The sequence below is a fragment of the Corvus hawaiiensis genome, chromosome 17 (genome assembly GCF_020740725.1).
Source record: "Corvus hawaiiensis isolate bCorHaw1 chromosome 17, bCorHaw1.pri.cur, whole genome shotgun sequence".
Taxonomy (NCBI): Eukaryota; Metazoa; Chordata; class Aves; order Passeriformes; family Corvidae; genus Corvus; species Corvus hawaiiensis.
The window spans coordinates 5,777,628-5,798,774 of NC_063229.1; the positions used below are offsets into that span (position 1 = coordinate 5,777,628).

The 21,147-nt window shown below is 50.1% G+C and overlaps 1 protein-coding gene across 2 annotated transcripts in view; it reads left to right on the forward strand.

Annotated features, from left to right (window-relative positions):
• The first annotated feature begins 5,693 nt into the window (after window positions 1-5,693).
• The window catches only part of PPP1R16B (protein phosphatase 1 regulatory subunit 16B), a 55,380-nt gene continuing 39,926 nt past the window's right edge, over window positions 5,694-21,147 (forward strand). Inside the window, exon 1 of one of the 2 annotated variants that reach the window (XM_048321788.1) lies at window positions 5,694-5,794. The gene's annotated coding sequence lies outside the window, so the exon portion shown is untranslated. Of the gene's footprint in view, window positions 5,795-14,481; window positions 14,564-21,147 lie in introns of those variants that run through there. The other variant, XM_048321790.1, reaches the window with a different exon arrangement.

A 21,147-nucleotide genomic window follows, 5' to 3' on the forward strand; every position in this document is an offset into this window, starting at 1 on the left:
GTCCTCTACAAAAGTGACATTTCCTTTCAAAAGCAGGGCTGTTCTTCGTATTTGCCATTACACTCAACACTGTTGTGTTCCTGTGATCAAGGACTAGATTCTTGGGTCAGGATTTTTTTTAACAGATTAAAGAAAACAGAAGTTAGAGAAATGTGTGGTGCTGTGGGTATTTGAGGATGGTGCAGACCCCATTTTGCTGGTGTACCAAACCTGGTAGCACAGCTCTGCTCTGGGTTTCTGTGTAAGTCTCTGCTTTCTCTGGGCATAGTTCCCAGGCTGGACAACAGGAGCATGGCAAATATTTTCCAAATTTCCATCGGTTTTGTGAATTACAGGTGAATGCCCACCCCTGTTCCACAAGTGAATTATGGGCTGGGTGATTTCCTTCAAGGCCAGAAACTGAGAAATTCAAGGATGCTATCAGGAGTGACAGTTGCAAATAAAATATCATTGTCTTATCTAAATGCTAAACCATCTTTCAGTAGCCCAGTGCTGAGCTGTTCTAGGAGCATCCTGCTTTGCCTGATGTGATATTTTCTTCCTAAAATCCTTCATCACTGACACCAGAGCTGTCCAGAAATGCCTGATTTCAGGTAGACAGAGGGTCTGGCTTCTGAGTCATTCTTTTTGGAGACTGTTTTCTGAGGTTCCCCTCCTCGTGAGTAGCTGTGGCTTTTAAACTCCCTGAGACAGCATCTATTGCTAATGTCAGTGCAGTGAGCTTGTGCAGCACCAGCAGAGGGTTGTGCTTTTATGTTTTAGTCTGTAATAAACATAAAGCAGCTTACTGCTGACCTTCAAAACCTCTAGCCAGGTGCAAAGTTTGCACCTTGAGACGATCTTTGTAATTAATCTCCCCAAACTGCTGTGAAGAAGGTAAGTAACAGGTATTAAAGTGCCATGTGAGGGTGAGAGGAAAGAAACAAGCTGTAATGACAGAAAAGGTTTTCAGCCCATGGACAGAAAAAAGTGTTGGGCTGTCTGTGTGGTCTTCCCCAGAAACTTCTGGAGGTGGCACCTACCCCACATGTTGCTCTGCTCTGCTCTGCTGCAGCAGGAGGGAGGCTGCATCAGGGACTTGAGGCACTAGAAAGGAGGTAGGGATTAGTTGTGAGGTTAAACCAGTGCTACTGCAGGACTGCTACTGCTCTGGAGGGCTGTGCTCTGCTGCAGTGCAATCCCTGCTTGTCACTGCAGTGCCTGTGCGGAGCTGGGGGGAGGAAACCACCTCCAGAGCACATCCCATCAAAGCAAACCCCACAGGATTTCAGGCCAGGCCCTCAAGTGATCCCATGGATGTGCTCACCTGACACCAGGGGACTGGCTCTGGGTACAGGCAGCCCTGACAAGGTGGGGCAGGCAGTGCCCATTCCTTCAGCCGGAGGATGAGGAGGAGCAGGCTGCTAATAACTGGGATACAGTTTCACCCTGGGCAAGCAGCCAGCTCCTAACCACAGGGATTCTGACTTGTAACCTTGCAAGCCATGGATCTTTGCCCACCAGCCTGTAATATTTCTTTCCTGTCAAGGCTTGAAATCCTTCATAGGTCAGCCTGGTCCTGGCTCTTTGTGGGTTTAGAGAGGTTTTCCTCTCCAGACCTGCTCCTGGCTTTTGTGTCTGCAGGTGGCCCTGCTGGGAAAGTCTTGGATGTTACAGTGCAGCTTCCATTGCCTTGGGCGAGTGCTGGGACTGGTACTGAATGTTCTGCCTGTTGGGAGTTGGCATTTGTGCCTGCAGAGGAGGAGGAGTGAGTGGCAGCCTGTGATAAGGATGTGTTGTACAAATATTGGGGATTGATCAATTAATCACTTTTCTCCTTTTGGTCTATTTACAAGGTACAAACTGCCACTGGCTCCACCCCAAGTCTTAATTTTTCCGCAGGGGTGGTGAGGATACACTTGGAGAACTTGTTGGACTGCTGGGAAGTCCTTGTGCCAGTTCACTGCCCAGTTTGGAGTGGACTTTCCTGGTGCAGGTGGAGTGATGTCCTCAAGGTGACAGCCCCTCCTGCCAGCCTTTGCAAAGTTTTTTACTGATTTGAAGCCAGAGCATGAAATATCAGTTACTTTGGACTATTTTTTGCTGCACCACTTTCTAATTCAGCTGCACCAGGTGTATGCACCTTCTTTTTGCCTCCTGGTTTTTTTTTCAGCTAATCTCTGATATCCTCTCCCGGCCTTCTACTGAAATCAGCATGAGTATCCCAGATCTACTCCTCTGTCTCTTTTAGTCCCACAATTCTGCTGCTACTTCAGCTTTCCCTTGGTGTCCTCCTGTGTCCTCTCTTTTCTTACTGATTTCCTTCATCTAACTTTCCTTTTTAAGTCAGGCCCTGGTTATTCCATGTGTGAGACATTTGAGAGCCTTCCCATGACATCAGCACTTTCCAAGCCCTTGAATCTGTTGTTTGTTTGTTTGTTACACAGAGAATAATCAGTGTCAGTGTTCTTACTCGTTAATCTTACTCTAAAATATTGTTTCACCACTGGCAACCCCCTGGTCTGAGCATCATTTCCTTTTCTTGTCCCTTGCTGTTGCCTTCTGGAGAACCCACACCCCACAGGTGGATCACCCCTCCCCTCCCACCACCCCACAGTTCCCCTTGTGCTGCACCACTGATTTCCTCCCACCATCTCTGTTTGAAACCTGCCCTTACCTGCAAGTTTGCCCATTTCCTTCTGTTTCCTCATCTCTTTCTTACCCACCTTCCTTTCCAGCACCCCCCTGCAGTGCTTTCTGTGCCTCCCTTGCCCAGCTGGCCTCACCTCCTGCACTGGGCGAGCCCCAGTGCTCGGAGCAGCCCATGTCCACCAACTGTGACCAACTTCTGCCTTCATTTGTTGTCTCATGACTTGTTTCTCCTGCCCAGACCTCACTGTGCTGCCAGACTCTGCCCATGGGCATTCCCAGAGGTGTTTGGATGTGCAGGCAGGGAGAGGACGTGCTCCTCTGCTCTGCAGAGACTCTTGCTCCTTTGCAGCAGGTTTAAGTAAGGACATGGTCTGCTCGCTCGCCATCAGACAGCAGCTCTGAGCTGGAATAAACTACACCAGGAGACCAGAAATATCATGAAAGGAAAACTTTGCCAGGGCATTAAAACTGCGGCGATTGGAAGCGTGAATTGAAGAGGGGAGAGGAAAACCCAGCAGCACCTTCAGTGCCGTGTGGGGCCGCAGCCCACCTGCGCTCAGCCGTGTGTTTGACAAGCTGACACCAGCGCTGCAGGCTGAAGCAGAGACCACAGGCACACGTGCCCTGCATGCCTGCAGAAGCAGGGCAAGAGTTTTGCTGTCACCTCACTTCTTCACTTTAAACTCCCAGCACAGCCCACAGCAGCTCCTTCTGTGCATCCCAGCCACGGGGACTGCTCAGTGTCCTTCAGCCACTGCAGCTCTCTGCCTGCTTGTTTAATCCAGGGGGCTCGTCTGACCGCTGAGTAACTTATGCGTTATAAAAGCACAAGAGAAAAATCCCCTTCTTAGGCCTGGGTGAAATCTTTCCAGCAAATAGTGGGCTTCTGGAAGAAAGGAATTTGAGGGACCAAAACTACCTGTGAAATTGGATTGAAGGCTGGATGAGGAAGGGGAATCTAGGAACTGGGTCTTTGAAAATGCTGGTTGCTTTAGTGGTGCTTTTTATGAAAGTTCACCTTTGAAATGTCTTTTTTTCTTAACCTAGGTCTCTGCAAAATTTTATTCGTACTGGGGAAAAAAAAAAGAAAACTCGATGCAGTGAATTTTGACTGTATTAGAAAACAAACATTGTATTTCTCTTCTAGCTCCAAATCTTTGTATTGGCAACTGAAGCAAAGGCTTTGATTTGCCAGCAAACCCGAGGATGATGCAGATGCCTGCCGGCTCTCAGATGAGCTCAGCCCTGCCTCTGTCCTGAAGGTCTCCACCTTCTCCAGTCCCAGGCCCCGGGCACTGCAAGATCCTGCCGAGGTTGTAGCTGTCCTTATCTTCCCAATCAGAGTGCTGATACCCGAATTTCAACAGAAAATGAGGGGGAGCTGGGGGAGCATTGTTTGGGGATATTTTTGGGGTTTTTTTTTTAATCTCATAGCTGTTAAGCTGCATTTCAGCTCTTTTGCTGACTCACTGGTCTGGCACAGAGCCAGGGTATTTATGAGGCTCCCCCTTCATTTCCATACGTGCCTCAGAAAGCAGCTGTGCTTACAACACAATTTCAATAAACAGACAACTGAATTATGGGCTTCAGAGACTGATGCAAAGTTGCTGAGCTCTCCCAGTGCCCTGGGCTAAGGCTCCTGCTGCCAGACTTGGGCTTTGGAAAGCTGCCTCCACCCTGCGCAGCCCAGGGCTGCTGAGGTCCTGGCTGGTGATCTAAGTCTAGTCCCAGAGCTGTAATTCACCTCTAACTTGGCTAAAGCTTTTCCCATTCCATCCATCCTGCACCTATAGCTCTCTGGATCCAGAGAGGTGGAGAACACAGATGTGCTTTCTTCTCATCAGCTTTGTTTTCAGATTTTTGCGTATACAGAGGCAGCAATAAGCCAAGTTTTACAGTTAAGCCATGTCTCCGTGGCTCACTTGCTGACTCTTAAACTGTGGTTCTGCCATGTTGGAGTAGTAATGAGTGAATTCTGGACAGAGCTCTCAATCACATGGCACAGTAAGCTCCCACCTTAATCAGACCTTCACGCTCTGGATGGTCTCTCACACTCCCGTACAATTGCAAGATCCAGGTTTATTACCCACGAGCACTTACCTACACCTTGTCCTATTTCAAGGAGTGACTCACATTTCGAACCTGAAGGCCTCTCTTGGGCTAGAAGGGTTTCAGTGAAACCCCCCACAGCTCGGTGTCAGAGATGCTCGCCGTTGACCTGTTCAGTCTGGGAGGAGGCTCTTTCCGCAGGAGAAATAGAGTCCATGGTGATTAATCCTCCAAACCTTCTGAAACCTATTTCACCCTGGAAAAGGCAACTGATCCCAGACACAGTACCTGACAGCAGCATGAGGAATCCTCTGCTCTGCTCCCAGTAGGTGAGTGTGGGCTCCCCAGTGCCACTCCCTGGCCCAGGAGGCTTCTTGGCTCTCTCCCAGCTCTGGTGACTGGTTTGACCCCTGGCAAAGGGTCTTATCTGCCTTTAAAATTGGCATAAGGCACACTTCAAGAATGGCACTGGGTTTTGGTATCAGTCACTGTGTTTAAAAGCCTGATGTGATGTTACATTGCACTGGGGGGGGATTTTGGTTCCTCCTAAAAATTGTCTGGGATCCCATCCCTCGCACCAAATCACTCAGTGGCAAATAGGAACCCGCTGCCGGGCTCAGATATTTGTGCCAAAAACCCTGGCAAAACAGTTTCTAAACCACACATCCACCTTCCAGCCTCAGTGGGGGTAGCAGCATCCCTCACCCTGTGCCGAGCCAGAAGTCGGGGTAAATCTTATCCACAGGCAGCTGGGCGGGCAGGCAGGGGTGCGACCTTCCACTGAAATTCAAAGAGGTTTCTTTTAAAAAAAATACTTATTTATTTATCCTAATTACCCCTCCCGACGACAGAAACAGCCCCGCCCGCCCCATGCGGACGAGCCCTCGCTCCCGCAGCATCCCCGGGGATGCTCCGCGCCTTCACCTGCAGGGCGGGCGCCGCTCCCCGCCCGCCTCCGGCCCCGGCCCCTCCTCGGGGCGGAGCTGCGGCCGCAACCGGGGCCGGAGGCGGGCGGGGACCGGGTCTGCGCGGCGCCGCTGCCTCCCGCTGCCTCCGTCCGCCTGCTGCTGCCCGCGGGAGCGCGGGGCCGGGCCCGCTGCGCGGAGCTGCCGCGGTGAGTGCGGGGCCGGGGCCGTGCGGGGGGCGAGCAGCGGGGATTGGGGCTGGCCCGGCCCGGCCCGGCCCGGGGGATGCTGCGCGGGGCTGCCGCGGTCCTGCCGTGCCGCGGGCGGGTGCGGTCCCCGCCGCAGGCAGCGCGGAGTTTGGGTAACTCCAGCCCCGAACGGGCTGCAGGAGCTGCTGCCCTCCCCGGGCAGCCCGGCACCGGCTCAGCCCGGCCACCTTATCGTGGCACATGGATGAGGACGCGGTTCCCCCTTTCAAGGCAGTCCCGACTCCGCGCAGCTTTTGTCGCCCGTGTAGAAGTGCCGTGCGTACCGTGGGGCATCGTGCGAGAGCCAGCCCGCTGTAGATGTGGGTGTTTTGGGCTGCCCGTGGGTGGGTTTTGCTTAGTGCGTGTAGAATTCCTCTCCCTTCTGGCACGAAAGGGCTGTGGAAGAAATTTACTCGAGGTAGCATAAATACAGGCAACCGTAATTCCTGAAATGGCATCGGGGTTGCAAGTGCTGGTTTTTGTGAGGGGTGAAGGGCTTTCTTGGAGAGTCTCCTTCAGACACTGGCAGACCGGGGGAACTTCAGGCTGAACTTCAGCCCCTTCTCCAGCTCCAGGGCCTGAGGTGTCCGTGGTGGTAGAGATGCTTTTGGTTGGCTCTGACAAGCCACCGAATTCATGTTTATTTCTCTGCTTGCTTACCATGAAAAGATCTTTTCTGCATGATGATAACTGCTCGAGGAGGGGGAAGATGCTTCAAGCTGCAGTAGAGTAGTAGCAGGAAAAGTGGCTTTTCACAAATTGTCAGGGAAAGGAGAGGGTTCGATAACCTAGAAAAGAAAACCCAAACCCATCTCTGAGCCCTCCTGTTCCCTAACAAGCGCTCAGTGAACCTCGGGAGCAGCGGCTGCCTGGGCTGCCCTAGCTCTCACCTTGACCCAGCCTTCCTTGACCTGGTGTCCTGAGCCCTGCCGTTACTGTTAAGTGGTTTTTCACAGATGGCAGGGCCAAGTGCTGTTATGGCAGAAAGCAGAAGGGGTTTTTCTGGCTGGACAGAACTTAATTTGGAGGTGGATTCTGTTTGTTGTGAAAGATGTAATGTATTAAATTCTGAGAGTGAAGAATACTTTTTCATTTATGTTTTTTCCTTCCTTCTCAATGCTATGGGTTGGATCAAAAACTATGGGTGATATAAAATACTCCTATTACAGTATTTTCATGGGGTCTGCTTCATGTCCTGAGATCTCTCATGAGGTTGGAATTAAAAAAAAAAAAGCTTATTTTCCCTCTGACTGGAAAACATAAGTGACTGTTTCATAAGAAAAATAAGATTTAAAGTGTTGAACTTCAGATATGTGTGATGGATGTGATGAAATGCTGAGATATCGCATCTTCTTTTTGCCATCAAGACCACGTGTTCAGGATGTGCATTTCCAACAATGTCTTCTTGTTGAGTCGGTTGTTGCAGGAAAAATGACCCTGTGTAAATGTGCTGGTACCAATTGTACCAGCTCCTTGGTGCTTCTGCAGTCACTTTGTTGGAACCTTATTTTCCCTTGGTTTGATAATTTATAAAATGCCTGTTGCCTCTAGGCACATTTCATCCAGCAAGAAGAAAAACATCCACCAGTGTTTACTGGTTATGGAGCCTGAGGTTGACAAATAATGAAGCTTTTGTGGATGAGGGGGTGTCTCATTTTTATCTTATATAAACTCACAAAAATGCAGGATTTGTGCTGAAAGTCTTGTTGGTTATTACTCCGTTCTTTCCCTCATCCTTTAGAAGGTCTCTTGCCTGCTGGTGATGAAGTGGGTTTTAACTGTGACCTTCCTTACCCTGATTTTGAGTCTGCTTCTCCTTTTTCCTTTTACCTGTGCCTGATTTAAGTTTAGCAGCTCTCGAGTATTTAACAACTGTCAAGTAAGATGGCAAAATCAGATCCTACATCTTCACCAGCTGAGCTGCTTTGGCTGAAAGAGATCAGCCTCTTTTTGGGCAATAAATTGCTCTCTCAAATCCTCTGTCAGATACTTATGAGCCACTATCATTAACTGCATTTTGAATCACTCATTGAGCTGGAGGGGGGAAATTGGCCTGCAGTTCATCTCCTCTCCTTTGAAACTGCTAAATGATGATTCAGTGACCTCAGTGGGCAAATTATATCAGCAGCTAATTCACCTAAGAAGAAAAACTTGCCTGATATCAAATAAACTGGCTGCTGCTGTTCATTATCCTGAAGAAGATGCTCCAGGTGAAACCTCCAGTTTCAAACGGTGACGGGTTTTGTTGTGGCACTGGTAGGGGGATATAGTGAGCTCTTTCTTTTGGCCATACCTGGGTGTGGTGTCCACTCTACCTCCAGCAGGTTTTGAAGGTATTGTCCTTTGAAGGATAAAAACCTTAACACTTCAAGCTTTCCTTCCACTGTGGATAGCCCTCTCCTCTTCCTCCTCAGACGTGCAACTGCTCACTGGGGTGTGGTGTTTCTGGAGGACTTGGATTTGGGGGGATCCCAGCAGAGATGAATTTAGGAAGGAAGGGAAAGCATAATGCAGGAGCCCTGCTCATCACCTCGTCATTCCCATCTAGGCTTGGCAAAGCCCTTTCCAGGAGCCGTGTGCCGCTTCCCAAAGAAGCCTGGCAGCTTTGTGGCCCAACACTGGGGACACGGGTCAGGATTAGCCCCTTGTGGGCAGTGAAACGTGCTGGGTGACCGGCCAGGGAGAGCGGGACAGTGAGCTCTGCCCGTGCTGCGGTCAGCCCGACCTCGCTGCTTGTTCAGAACAGTTCAGGGCCAGTGGCTTCTCTGCAAGGAGGGCTGGAATTGCGAGTGAGTGCTGGGGTACAGGCATCCAGGTGTGGCTTGTTCAGCTTTCCTTGCTTGAGGAGCTGCAGGAGTGAGCTGGGACGTGTGAAAGGGGTCAGCTGTTGGCTTTTTGCAAGGCTGTTAGTCAACTTACACCACCTCCTAGGATGGTCTTGCCAGCTGGCTCATCCTTTAGGGAAGTTTCAAGAGGCTTATCGCAATCTTACTAGAAATCTGTTGTCTTCTATTAATCTGCTTGTCTCCTTCCCGAGTGCTGCCCTGCGCATTCATCCCGACAGCCCCGTTCTGCTGCGCTGCCACCGGCCCACACCAGCTCTGCTGCTTGCCAGGGCCTGTTTAGGGCATGCACAGTTGTGGACTGTCACTTTTTACTGTTCAACACGTTTTTTCTTTATACAAATAGAGGGAGACACTATATTTTTAAAGGTTTTTTTTGAAGGTGACGCTCCTGAAAGGAGAGCGGAGCCCGGGTGCTTTGCTGGCTGGGGTGGAGGTGCAGGGTGGTACCAGCAGCAAGCTGAGTCCAGCTCTGATTAAGGCACAGCCCCGCTCCTATGCCAGGTCCTGCTTGGCTGCAGGCTCAGCATGGAGCACGGGGTGCTTGGCCACCAGCAGCAGCACCAGGGGTAGGTAATGGTGGGTGGGAATCACCTGCAGCTCGCCCCTGGAATCGGGGTAGATCCCACTTTGCTGGGCAGTGCTGGACTCGGCTTGAGCAAAGAGCAGCAGGAAAAGCTGTCAGACTTTGGGAGGTGAGGGAATGAATGCTACACCCGGGGTCTCACGGCAAAATGGGAAAGGGTTTGTCAGTGAAGCTGCAGACACGGGACTGAGTCAGAACTCGGCACTGCCGGCTGGGACAAGCGTCACCTGCAGAAGGATGTGGCTCTTCCTGACAGGGCTTTTGCCTGCAGCTCTCAGAAGCGTGTCAGCACCGGGGTTAACAGCCACGTAGGCACTGAGGAAAAAGAATGAATAGCTTGAGGAAGGCTAAGCCTTAATACCCAAACAAAGCAAACAAATGGTGTATCGTTTGACGGGGATTAAGTGAGCTGTGAGATCTCTGGCTCTAGAGGCCCAGCTAGGAAATGCAAAGCCTTTGACAAAGGTGGCTTGGCTGTCCCTGCTTCCAGAGACAGCATCCATGTGCTGATGCAGGTGCTGGAGCCGCCCGTCTGCCTCTCCCCTTGACTTTCACAGGGATGCTCTTTCTCCCGCACAACACATTGTTTGCTCTCCTTGAATGTTGCTAGCTGGCAGGGAAAGAGATCAGTCTGTTTTTTTTTCCAGAATAGTCAGCTGATTTTATCCCATGGGAAGTGGTTGAAAAGCATGAGACAGGTGGGTTGGCATTCCTGCTTTGTAGCCCTCCATAATTCCAGCAGGAGAAGGATAAACGGGAGAAGTGCAGTCGCTGGGTACATTTCCATGTTTGCATTTGAAAGAGCTTGATAGGCTGTGATTAACGGGGCTAAATGGAAGCTTGATAAATGGTAAATTCAAAGGAACCTCAAACAAAACTGGCTTTACACGGAGGCCTCGGGGTGCGTGCAGAGGGCAGGCTGTGGGTCTCGTGTGGTGCTGCTGGGTTTATGGTGGGCAGAGAGCACTGCCTGGGCTGTCCCCTGCCCGGCTGTGTCCCATGCACCTGCTGCAGGGACAGCCCTGTGCCTGTGCAGACCCTCCTGCAGGCGGTCGTTTCCTTCCTGGTTTAAGTTAATGCGATGTTCCCAAATCCAGACTACCCCATCTGCATCCCAGAGCCCCCCATGTGCCCATAGCCAGGCTCCAATTAAGGGTGCTCTAAGAGCAGCAGGCCAGCTACCATGGCCCTGCAGATGAGAACCATTAGCCTAATCTATTTTTACAGTGAATTAAACTAGAAAAAGGTACTGCTACTCTAGAATAAGAAGCCACCTGGGGAGTTAACCCAGAATAGTTGTTCTGCTTTGAATTTGCACCCTATCTCACTTCAAAATAACTTTCCTTCCATATATGCAGGCCCTGTAAATGCAGAATACAGGGCCTGGCTTAAGCAGGATCCCCAGCACTTTCTTCCTGAAGTCTTCTCTGCATCCACATACACTCCCTAACTCAGGCATCCTTCCCTGTCATGAATCTGCCCTGTTTCACGCTCCATGCCGTGCAGAGATCTGCACTCTTTTCCCACCCCCAGCTCTGTGCTTTGCTCCAACACCCTGACTGCCAGCTCCCACAGCCACCTCTGCTGTCCTCCCCTGTCCCCATCCAGCTCCTGAGCAGGTCACACACAGTGAAATGAGCATCCTGAGTGCTCAGTCCATGTCAGGACTGTGCAAAGAGCTTTTCCCAGGCTGGCTGGGCCTTACCACCTTTCTCAGTGAGTCAATGTGAGCACCAGCTAAGAGGCAGCATCAGGTGCCTTTTTGGGAGCTGGGGCTGATAGCTTGGGCTGGGCAGGGGTGGCAGGTGTGAATTATTTGCAGTGGCCAAAGGCACTGCTCTGGTGCTGCTCTGGCCTTGTGTCCCTTGGGAGGAGCAGTGGGGATATTGTCATGATGGTTTGAGTTGTGCTGAGACATCGCCCCTCTGGATTTGTCAAGCTCAAGTTAAATGTATGTAATTTTAACATCTCATGATTCTTCGGGGGCTGACTCATGCTTTCTTGGCCTGAATGATTCATAGCTCTTGAACTCCATTACTAAATTCATTATGCAACAATTACAGGGTTAGAAACGCCACCCTAAGTGCACACAAACAAGCTGGCAGCAATTCCCCCCTTTTCCTCTCACCCTGAGTTGCCAAGAGATCTTCCTTCTGAGTTTGCTCTTGCCCCTGCTTTGTAAGTGAGGGTCTGCTGTATCTTGCTGCTCTGCCCTTGAGCTGGCAAGGGGCAGAAGTTGCAGGTTGGGTATTTCTGGAAGAGAGGAGAGAGGACAGCCTAGGAGGGAAGGATGGAGATGCACAGCTTCCCTAATCAGGACCAGTTGCCTTAATTTTGCCCCACCTGCTCCATTTGATGTTGTGGCATAGCCACGGCATCCTTAATGATCCATATGGGAAAACCCCAAGTGTGAGGCATTGCTCTAAGGCAGCTCCATGTGGTGATGTTGGAGTTTGGCAGCATTTCACGGGCACGGATTCTGTTTGATGACTGGCACGGCAGCTCAAAGGTCAAATACCCATACAAAGAGAAAGACCAAGGAAGGCAGGAGAGCCCCGTGCTGGCTATGGGGTGTCCATTAATACCTTCATTTTCTCTCCTTGGTGGGGCTAAGCTGAGATGTAGGGATTTTGTTAGTGAGGTCTCAAGCAAGAGTTCATCTGGTACGTGAAGTTAAGTGGGTTTTGTATTGGGTGGGCTTTGCTTGCTGCCTTGCTTAACCCCCCAAAGCAGCGGTGGGAGCAGTGCTGGAGGTCTGTCAGTGGGATGCAGAAGGGCCATCCCCACCATCTGCTGGATCAGATCAGGTTTCAGGCTTTGAGGTGCCCCTGCTACCTGAATGTGACTTATACACTGATTTTTCTGCCGTCCAAATAACGCTGCTTCTCAGAACAAACATTCAAGTGAGGTACCTACCGAATGGCAGGGTTGGCACCTCTGTCCAAGAAGCCCTCTAGAAAGTCTCTCCTAAGAGCAGCCATTCTTCCCAGCCGAGTTCTGGCCCTTAGATCTTGATATTTTTGGGAAGAGTCTCTTCTGGGCAGGTCTGACTGTTGGCACATTGGGACAGCAGAGAAGGATGGCTGAATGTTGGGCTCATGAGCGGATGAGGTTTCCTAAGGTTTTCCTTGGTTCTCCTTGGCCTGTGGCAGCAGAGCCCCTGTGCTGGTAATCCCAGAAATGGCAGAAGCAAAGTAAGAACTGGACTGATGAGGAGGAGAGCTGTACCAGCAATTCTGCTTCCATTCTTGTAAGTCAAGTCAATCTAAAGTATCCAAAATCTTATTTTCAAACTAGTAAGTGGTAAATATTTGATTGAACTGGTTGTCAGAGCAGTTGTATTGTCAGAGCAGCGAGTCAAGCCAACAACAGCTCCTGACTGTGGCCAAGAGGAGACGCAGAAAACACAGAAAGTAGGGCACGTATGGTGACGTGCGGGTTGATAGCTGCGCCTAAAAATAAGGCTCTTCAGAAACAGAAAATCTGCCTCGCCAGCAAGGCAGTGGCAAGCTGCTCCCAGAGTCTGATTTCAGACTGAAACTGGCGATGTTGGCACTGCAGAGGGCTGTGCTAACATTTTGTTAGCATTCTGCTAGCAAAACATTTCGTTTCAGTCTCATGGCTTGCATGTGAGATACGGCGAGTTCCTCTGGAGCGGGGCTCGGGCAGAGGTGGAAGTGAGAGGTGGTGCTGGAGCTGCTTTTCCCCGTGCAGGCTGTCTGCTCATCTGCATCTTAAGGAGCCTCTGTCCTCTCCAAGTGTTGTGGTTCCACTTTCTAGAAGATGCTCTTGTAATATTCCTTCAGGCTTCCAGGGAAAACAGCCTGGATTTCCCTGATCTGGGCGTGCTGATCACGGCTGCCGCTGTGCATGGGCTGGCCCCGGTACCCTGTAGCAGCTGTAGGGTGCTGCAGGAGGCCTGGCCCACTCTGTAAGTGTTGGATCAGCAGCCTCAGGGCCCCTTTCTTGCATGCTGGTGGCTAACCATGACCTGCAAAATCTGGGGTGACTGGACGATGAATTTTTTGGTGACATGTGCGTGGCTTAGTAGGTCAATAAGTCATTGTGGAGTTCACCAAGGTATAAGGGCTGAGCCCTAGACAACAAATCCAGATGTTTGAGCTGTCTGGAACAAAGCATCCCACACTGTAGCATGGATAATTAATTTTTCCCAAAGTCTCACCTCTTTACTCTCCCAGCAGAGCCTGTGGGCACCCCACTGGTCCCTGCACAGCAGAGGCAGGAGGGTAACACTACCCTGAGTAGCTGTTTGGGCTCCCTGATGGATGCAGGATGGGTCAGAGGGCATCTTTTTATGTTATTTAGTTAAGACCTTTTGAGGATTATTGGAATTGTTATAGATACACTCAATAATGTCCATAAGCTTTAGAGTTGAAAGCATTTTGTTAGTAGTAATTAAATGCAGCTGCTATTTAAAATGGATGGATCAGATGTTTGGGAAGAGAATCCTCTCATAAATCTCCCACAAAATCAATATTCCTCCTGTCAGGTGTGTAGGAATCACTTTTAAATCCTGCCAATCACTGGCTTTGTCAGCGTGGTGCCATAAAGCTGACAGAACCACACCTTTGCCTTGGAAAGAGAAGATGAAGGCAGGACTTTCTTTTGGTGACAAAACCCCCAGAAAATCATTAAAAATCGAGGAATTTAGTCCCATTGGATGGTAACTCCCTGTAAGAAGGCACAGCCCTGGGGGTGCACATCTGTCTGGGGGCAGATGGGATGCCCGGTGTGGGTGTTCCCAGGGAAAGGCACATCCCTGTCCATAGCTGGGAGCCCACAAGAGCCCTGTCGCTGACACATCCCACGCTGGCACGGCGTGAGGTGCCTCGGAGCTGCAAATGGAAAATCCAGGCACTTATCTAGCTTGTTGCTGTGCCAGAATAGGGCTGTTCCCAGGATTATTTTTTTTCCGTTGGCCAAAATATGTGTAAATGGCTTTAAACAATGGAAGGATTTCTGTTAAAAAAAGTGGGGTGCAGGCGTGAATAGGGCTTTAATTTATATCTTGAGGGAAAGGGTGTGGGCTCTTCCAGTGGTGTTTTTGAGATTCTGTTAGAAATTAGCTTTGGGTTTGCTTTTTTTTTTTAATTTGTTTTCCCCATGTCTTATTTTAAAGCCTGTTTTGAGGGAAAATTGTTGTTTTCCAAATTACAGATCTCTCAGTGTGTAGCTGAAAATGTCAGGAAGAGGGATGCAGTTTTGGAAGCCTCCACACATCTGTCTGTGGCAGGATTGATAAAAAATGGAAGCTCTAACCAGAAAAACAAATAAAAAGAGGTAATATCACTGTCACAGATGGGTCGGGCTGCTTTCCCTGCAGGTGTCTGCATTGCACCCCCCACTCCCATATAATGTGCTGTGGAAAAAAGAAATGGAGAGCCCAACCAGAGACTTATGCCCTCAATTAATTTTTGTTCCACATAATCGGAGCTGCTGCATGCCTTTCCTTCAATGTTTAACTGCCTGGCTCAGAGGATGGGGCTGCTCTCGTGCGAGGGAAGTTGGGATTCGCTTCATGTTTGCACAGAAATCCCATTCTGATCCTTCTCTCTTTGCCTAAGGGCAGGGATCCTGCTGCTCCTCTGATGCCGGAGATAAATTTTGTTAGCAGGCACTTTTCTGCTAAGGGGAGCAAAGGGGAGAGGGGAGTGGTGCGTGTGCTGGATTCTTGAAGGAATAAAATTTCCTTGTCTTCAAGCATCATCTTCCCTGGAGCTGTGTGTGCTGTCTGGGGCACAGTCAGAGGGGAGCAGGGGAGAGCTCTGCTCCTGGTTATGTGTGCTCAGCCCTCAGCTCAGGGAGAAAAGGAACCAGGACAATTAGTGAGTGCTGTCTGCAGCTTTGCACGCTGCTGAGTGGGTTTCTCTATTGCTCTGGATTAAAAGGGAATGCCTTGCTCTGGTTTTGTTTGAAATTGAGCCCTGAACTTACTTTCTGATGTTTAACTCAACTCGAAATCACCGTTAGATGTTCATGTTCCAGCTGGCAGAAATGCCCCTCTCCCTTCTCCCTGTGGAATTTAGTGGCCAAGGGCCCAGGGTGTCTGTTTTTACTGATTCATTGATCGACCTGAAAGCAGGAGGGGAACCCAAGGCTTCCCCCTTGGGAAGTGCAAGGGGGCTGAGCAGTTTTTACAGCTCCGAGGTACCCTTCAAGGTGTTCTAGAGCTACACCTCAAACTGGGGCTGGAACAGCCCCCTCTGCCCATGGATGTGGTGGGAGAGCCAGTGAGAGTGGAGCTTGGCTGGTGAGGAAGATGATGGGGAATAAAAACAGAGAGGGGAGAAGAAACCCGCAACTATTAGTGAGTGGGAAAACCACCCACATGGAAGTTCTAGATTTGAAACTTTACCCAGGCAAGGGCAGTTTAACGCAGAAAAGTGGCAGCTCTGAAGTGCTGTGCTGGAGCAGGCACAGAAGGGTGCATTTGCTCTACAGAGCTTTTAGAGGAAGGTTTTTAAAACGCCTTCAAGTCCTGCTGCCTTGCACTGGGAACTCCAGGAGCAGCTTTGCACAGCAGCCACGTGGGGAGGGAAGTGAGATCTGAGCTGGTTTAGCTTTAATGCTCTGGCTTGCTCCTCAATCGTGTGTAAACTGTGCTCAGACACAAAGCAAAGCCCTTCCCTGCTGTGTCTGCTGAACCCTGAGACTGAGCTGTCCAGCCCTTTGTGTCTGGGGACCACCACCAGGTTTGTGTTGCTCCTCATGGCACGCTGATGTGGGGGAGGACTGCTTGGCACAGAAGGTTTTTTGCTGTTTTTAAATTTTTTTTGAGGAAGCCCACGTTGAAATATTGATAGGAAGAAGAATGTATATTGTGCTGTGTTGAGTGTTTACAGGAAATATATAGTGAAAATGCTGAGGGGCTTTCCTCAAACAACTGCCAGTATTGTTAGGAGTGGAGCACTTGGGAGGAGAAAAGAAAGAGGCACTTAAAACTTTCTATTACCAGTGTTGGCTCCAAAGAGATTTTTTTTGACTTGCTGTTTGGCTTTTTTCTTCTTGCTTGTATTTCATCCCGTCTGCTGGGAATGGGCTCATTGAAGACTGAGAGATTATCTGGAAATAGAGATAAAGCAGCCAAACCAAAATGTTTTTAGTTCTCTGGAGAAGAATTTAGCTTGAAATTTTGAGCTTTCCATCAAGCTGGAAAAATAATTTACAGTGATGCACCTTCACCACCATTGCAGCCGGCAGCAATGAAAGCTCCTTTGCTGCAGATGGTAAAACAGTATCTTCACTTTAAGAAGGTAATTAGGGCACAGATTAAGTTACTTACTTTGCATACAAGAAACCTGTGGGAAAGCCAAGAATCTTTCCTGAAACCCCCAATTTCTGATGAGATCTCTCACCCAGAAGATTTCTGTACCTGCTCTTCCCCACAAGCACCCCAGGGCAGATGTAGGAGTTGTGTTCCTGGCTAAAATATATATATTTTTTTTTCTTTTTAATTTTTTAAGTGATATTTCTTGCTACTTGCCCTGTCATTCCTTCAGGAGGAACCATTCTTCTGGTAGTGCTGAGCATCTGCTGCTTACAGTGTTGCAGAAGCCTTGAGTGAGGAAAGGAGCTGTTTACTTCTAAGATGCCGGTGAAATTAAATGAGGCAGCAACAATTTTCATCATTTTCACTCCTCTGTGTGGTTAACCTGTGAGTGCTGTGGGGCTCACAGCACAACAGAGAGACTCACACGGTGTGTACAAGAAGAATTTGCCACCAGAAGCAATAGCCAGAGCTCTCAGAGTAGCGCTGAGGGACGAGTAGCTTCCACCAGCACCTCGTGGCAGGAGCACAGGACTAGAAATAACAATCCTGAGGTGGTGGTGTGGCTCTTGCAGTGAGTTTGTTGCCAGAGAAATGCCAGTGACCCTGTTCTGTGTTCATGTGCTCACCAGTGGATGCTCTTGACCTCTGGAGAAGGGTTTGTTGCAGGTTATTGTGAAGGCACTGGCTGGGGTTAGTGTCCAGCTGTTGTTTGATGTGCTGCCTTGGGCTGTGTTCAGGTTTCTGCCTTCAGCCCTCCCACCAGCCCTGATGTCCAGAGGAGATGGTGGTTGGTGCCCACCTGTGTCACAGTCCGTGCACAGAGATCCAGACAAAGGGGATGGTACAACCTGTCTGGGAGGGTGATATTGGAGAAATAAAAATTTAAGCTTCAGGAAAAAAAGGAAACCCTTCAAGAGGCTGGAAATGCTGCTCTGTAGGAACTGAGACTGTGTCCTGTGGCACTGCCAGTGAAAATGAGTGTTTTGGGGCTGTGATTCGGTGGAGGGGCAGCTCTTGTGATTTGAACTCCCCAGTTTGCCATGTGGTCGCTGTTGGTATCCACCACTGTGTCTTCATTTGAAGACCCAGCAGCCAGGTCCCCTGTTGTAGGTGTGTGAGGCTCTAACAGCTGGGGCAGTTGCCAGGTGGGGCTCGATGCAGTGTCCTTGCTGATGGTGCTCTAATGAAATGATTCTCCAAAAGGCAGGAGGTGACAGAGGCAGTTATATAAGAAACGGTTTTAGACTGTGGTGATCTTAGCATGGAGGACCCTCCTGATTTGATGCACTCTCTACTAATTAAAAAAATAAACCTCACAAACGCCAAGAGCTCCTGATCCAGCACAGGGCTCTCTGTTCTCATCAGTAGGACAGGAGAGGGGCTTGTTTCCCGTCCTCCTGAAGGTGCTGCAGATCAGAGCAGCTCACGTGTCAGCGGTGGGTGGGGAGTGCCTTGGCAGAGCTGTTCGTGGGTATGTGCTCTGCAGGGACACGGCTTAGGAAGTGACTTGGAGCGAGTTCTTCTGGGAGGGGTGGGAGGGGGACGCTGCTGCCCTTCCCACCCAGTCTGGGCTGTGGGAGGGAGGGAAAGGACCTCAGCTCTTTGTGTATGGTCAGCCTCAAGACACATCCCCTGCCTTGTCCTCCCTTGGGGATGGTTGAGCTCCTGTGCCTGCCGCTCCCTGCTGCTCCTGCCTGTCCCCGGGGCTGTCACCTCCTTCTCTCAGTGGCTTTCTGGCTGGCTGTGGATGGTGTTTGGCTTTTGGGCTCCAGTGAGCTCTTGCCTCATTGGGGGCCCAGTGATGAAGAGCTGCTCTGCTGCTGCCTCCAGACCCTGGGAAGATCCTGGCCAGCAGCAGGAGTACCCATGTGTCTTTGGCTGCTCTGTAACCCTAAGCAGGGACAATCCTGAACGTGATGCCCAAAGGAGAAGCCTGCGGGTTCTTCAGTGGTGCCTATTGCCAGAGGATGGGTTCAGCAGAAGGGCTGCAGTGGGCTGGTCATGGGCCAGGAACATGGGCCAGGAACACACAGATTGGCCTTGGCCCTCGCAGGGAGCAGAAGGGGTGAAGTTTGGCAACTCCTTGCCCTGCCACGGTGCAGGAGTTGACTGTTAATAAAATAATTAAGTCATGCACCACCTCCTCTGCTGACTGCTTATGCACTCAGATCCCTGCTAGAGGCTTTCGTGCTTGGTTTCCAATTCCAGTGGAGAGATTAGCTTGGCGTGGGGAGGAGAAGGCTATTTCTGTCACTCTCCATGCCACTGACTTGACTTTGTGCTGCAGACACCTCACCTGATCATCCGGGCCCTGTTCTGCAGGTGTCTCCCCACGAGCAATCCAGTGACTGGGAACAATCTCCTTAACTTCAGGAGTGGCCACTCACATACCTGGGCCTTCAGTTTTCCCTTTACTTGAAAGCTTTAAGAAATCTCCAGTCTTTCACTTCAAGGTATCCCATTCAAGGGTTGCTTTTCCATGGTTTGTGTTTGGTTTTTTTTTAAGTGGAATAAAACTGAAATTAGTTGATGACACTTAAGTGAAGGACTTCTGTAAGTGTTTGTGTTCTGCATCAGCGTCATGCTGTGCTTTAACTGCTGCCTTGGGAAGATGTGGCAGAGGATTTGCAGGTCTCAGCTCCAGCTTCATCATCAGATGGGGGGGGTGAGGAGGCTCTCCAGCCTCACTCAGCAGTGTGGCTGCTTTAATAGATCCAGCTCCAGCCTCGGCAGTGTTATGGCGAAGTGTCTGCAAGCCAAATGCTTTGTAGGAAGGTCAGGGGGGCAGCTCTGAGTGTGTGCTGGTGGAGGAAAGTGAGTACCTTTGGTTTTCACCTTTGGGGGATTCCAAGATGTGAAACAGGAAGGAGTGTGTGCGAGAGACGCCTTCAGACAGGGTTGGTGGCACAAGTTGCAACCACTCAGTAAACTCTCACTTCACGGAACTGCCGTCTCTTCTTGTATTGTCAGTGAGTAACCTTGCCCTGAAAGCCCTTTTGGGCTTAGTCAGGTGAGACAAAATATACAGGAAATGCAAATTTACAAAAAAACCCCACAGCGGTGTTGGCCAATACTTGTGTGCCCTTCTCAGGAACCAATCTCTGACCCAGTGAGAGCGAGCCTTTCCCTGCTGCAGTGCTGGGAGGAGGGGGGTGGCACAAGTGCCTTGCCTTCCTTTTGGCCCCTGAAATAGTCCCCATTGTCCCTGCAGGGCCAGGGGCTGTGTGTGTGTGTGGCAGGATGTGCTCAGCGTGGTGGCAGCAGATCTGCTGAGCTCATGGAAACTGCTCAGCTCGCTCCAACACGAGGAATGGCACTTTTTTTCTCCCCCCTCTTCTTTTTTAAATAAAACGGAAACCAAAATGCAATGCCTTGCAAGCCACAGCCACCCACACAGCCACTTCTGTGTCACTTTGCAGGTAAACAGATGCTGGGGCCCGAACTTGTGCTATAGTTAGCCTGACCTGTTTGTGCCAGAAGTCAAATGTGCCATTTCTTAGGTACAGGGAAGGAACCAGGTCACTGGAAAACAGGCAGCCAGAGTGATGGGACAAAAATCTTTTCTGGGGCTCTGGGGTCTGTGAGAGTGATAGGGAATTATGTCTTGGAGGAGTTGAACTGTGTCCTCTCCAGGAAGAGCTCTCAGGGTGACCTTTTAGCTCCTTTAGAGGTTCATCTTCTGGTTTGATTGAGGAGATGCTGGTGTTTGGTACTTCCAGAGATGTCTTGATGCCCGTGCATCTCTCCCCTCTCCATTTCACTCCCCTTTGCAGACCATCTGAATCTCCCATTTCTTCTGTTGGAGAGCAGAGGAGCAGCTGCAGGAAAGCTGAAACATGGGCAAGCCCAGCCACACTTGTCCTCTCCTTATAAATCAACGTCCTGTTGCTCTTTCCAGGGTGCAGTCCTAAACCCACCAAGAAAATTTCCAGTCTGTCTTATGAAATGCTGAAAAAAAGTTTCCTGCTTTAATAATCCTGCATTCCTCATTTCTACTCCAGGTGTGTTTTGGAAAATATTTGTTCATCTTTTAGCAAACAATGGAAAAGGAGCAGGGTGGGAGTGCCTGTGCGGTATTCCGAGAGGCATTTCCTGCCCTTATCTCCCCTCCTTCGAGGTATTGTAACTGGGGCTTCGGATCTGCAGGCTGTGTTGCTGCAGCAGAGACTGAGATTGCCAACAAAGATACTCCCAGGAATGCTTGCCAGGGGCAGGAGCTGAGTTCACAGGAGGTGCTGAAGAGCTTTCCAGCCGAGCGCCTGCACCTGGGAAATGCGTCTGTCCCAAAAGAAAAGCTTTTTGGAAAGTGCATTCATGCATTTTCTGTGGGGTTTCTGGGGACTATGGTGAGTCCCAGCCCGTGGGGGCTGTGGGCAGGGACCCACCAGGGTGAGCTGTGTGTGGCTCTCGTGCTGTGGAGGAGCCACGGCACCCTTCCCTTGCTTTCCAGTGCCATGCTAAAGCCACAAGTTGTTTTTTTCCATCTCAAGCAAGTGAATTGAATTTGAATTTCTAGGGAGTATTTCCCTTATGAAATACTTTGCAAGGATTTGGGTTTTTCCTTGTGTGGAACTAAAGCATTTTTTGGCACTCC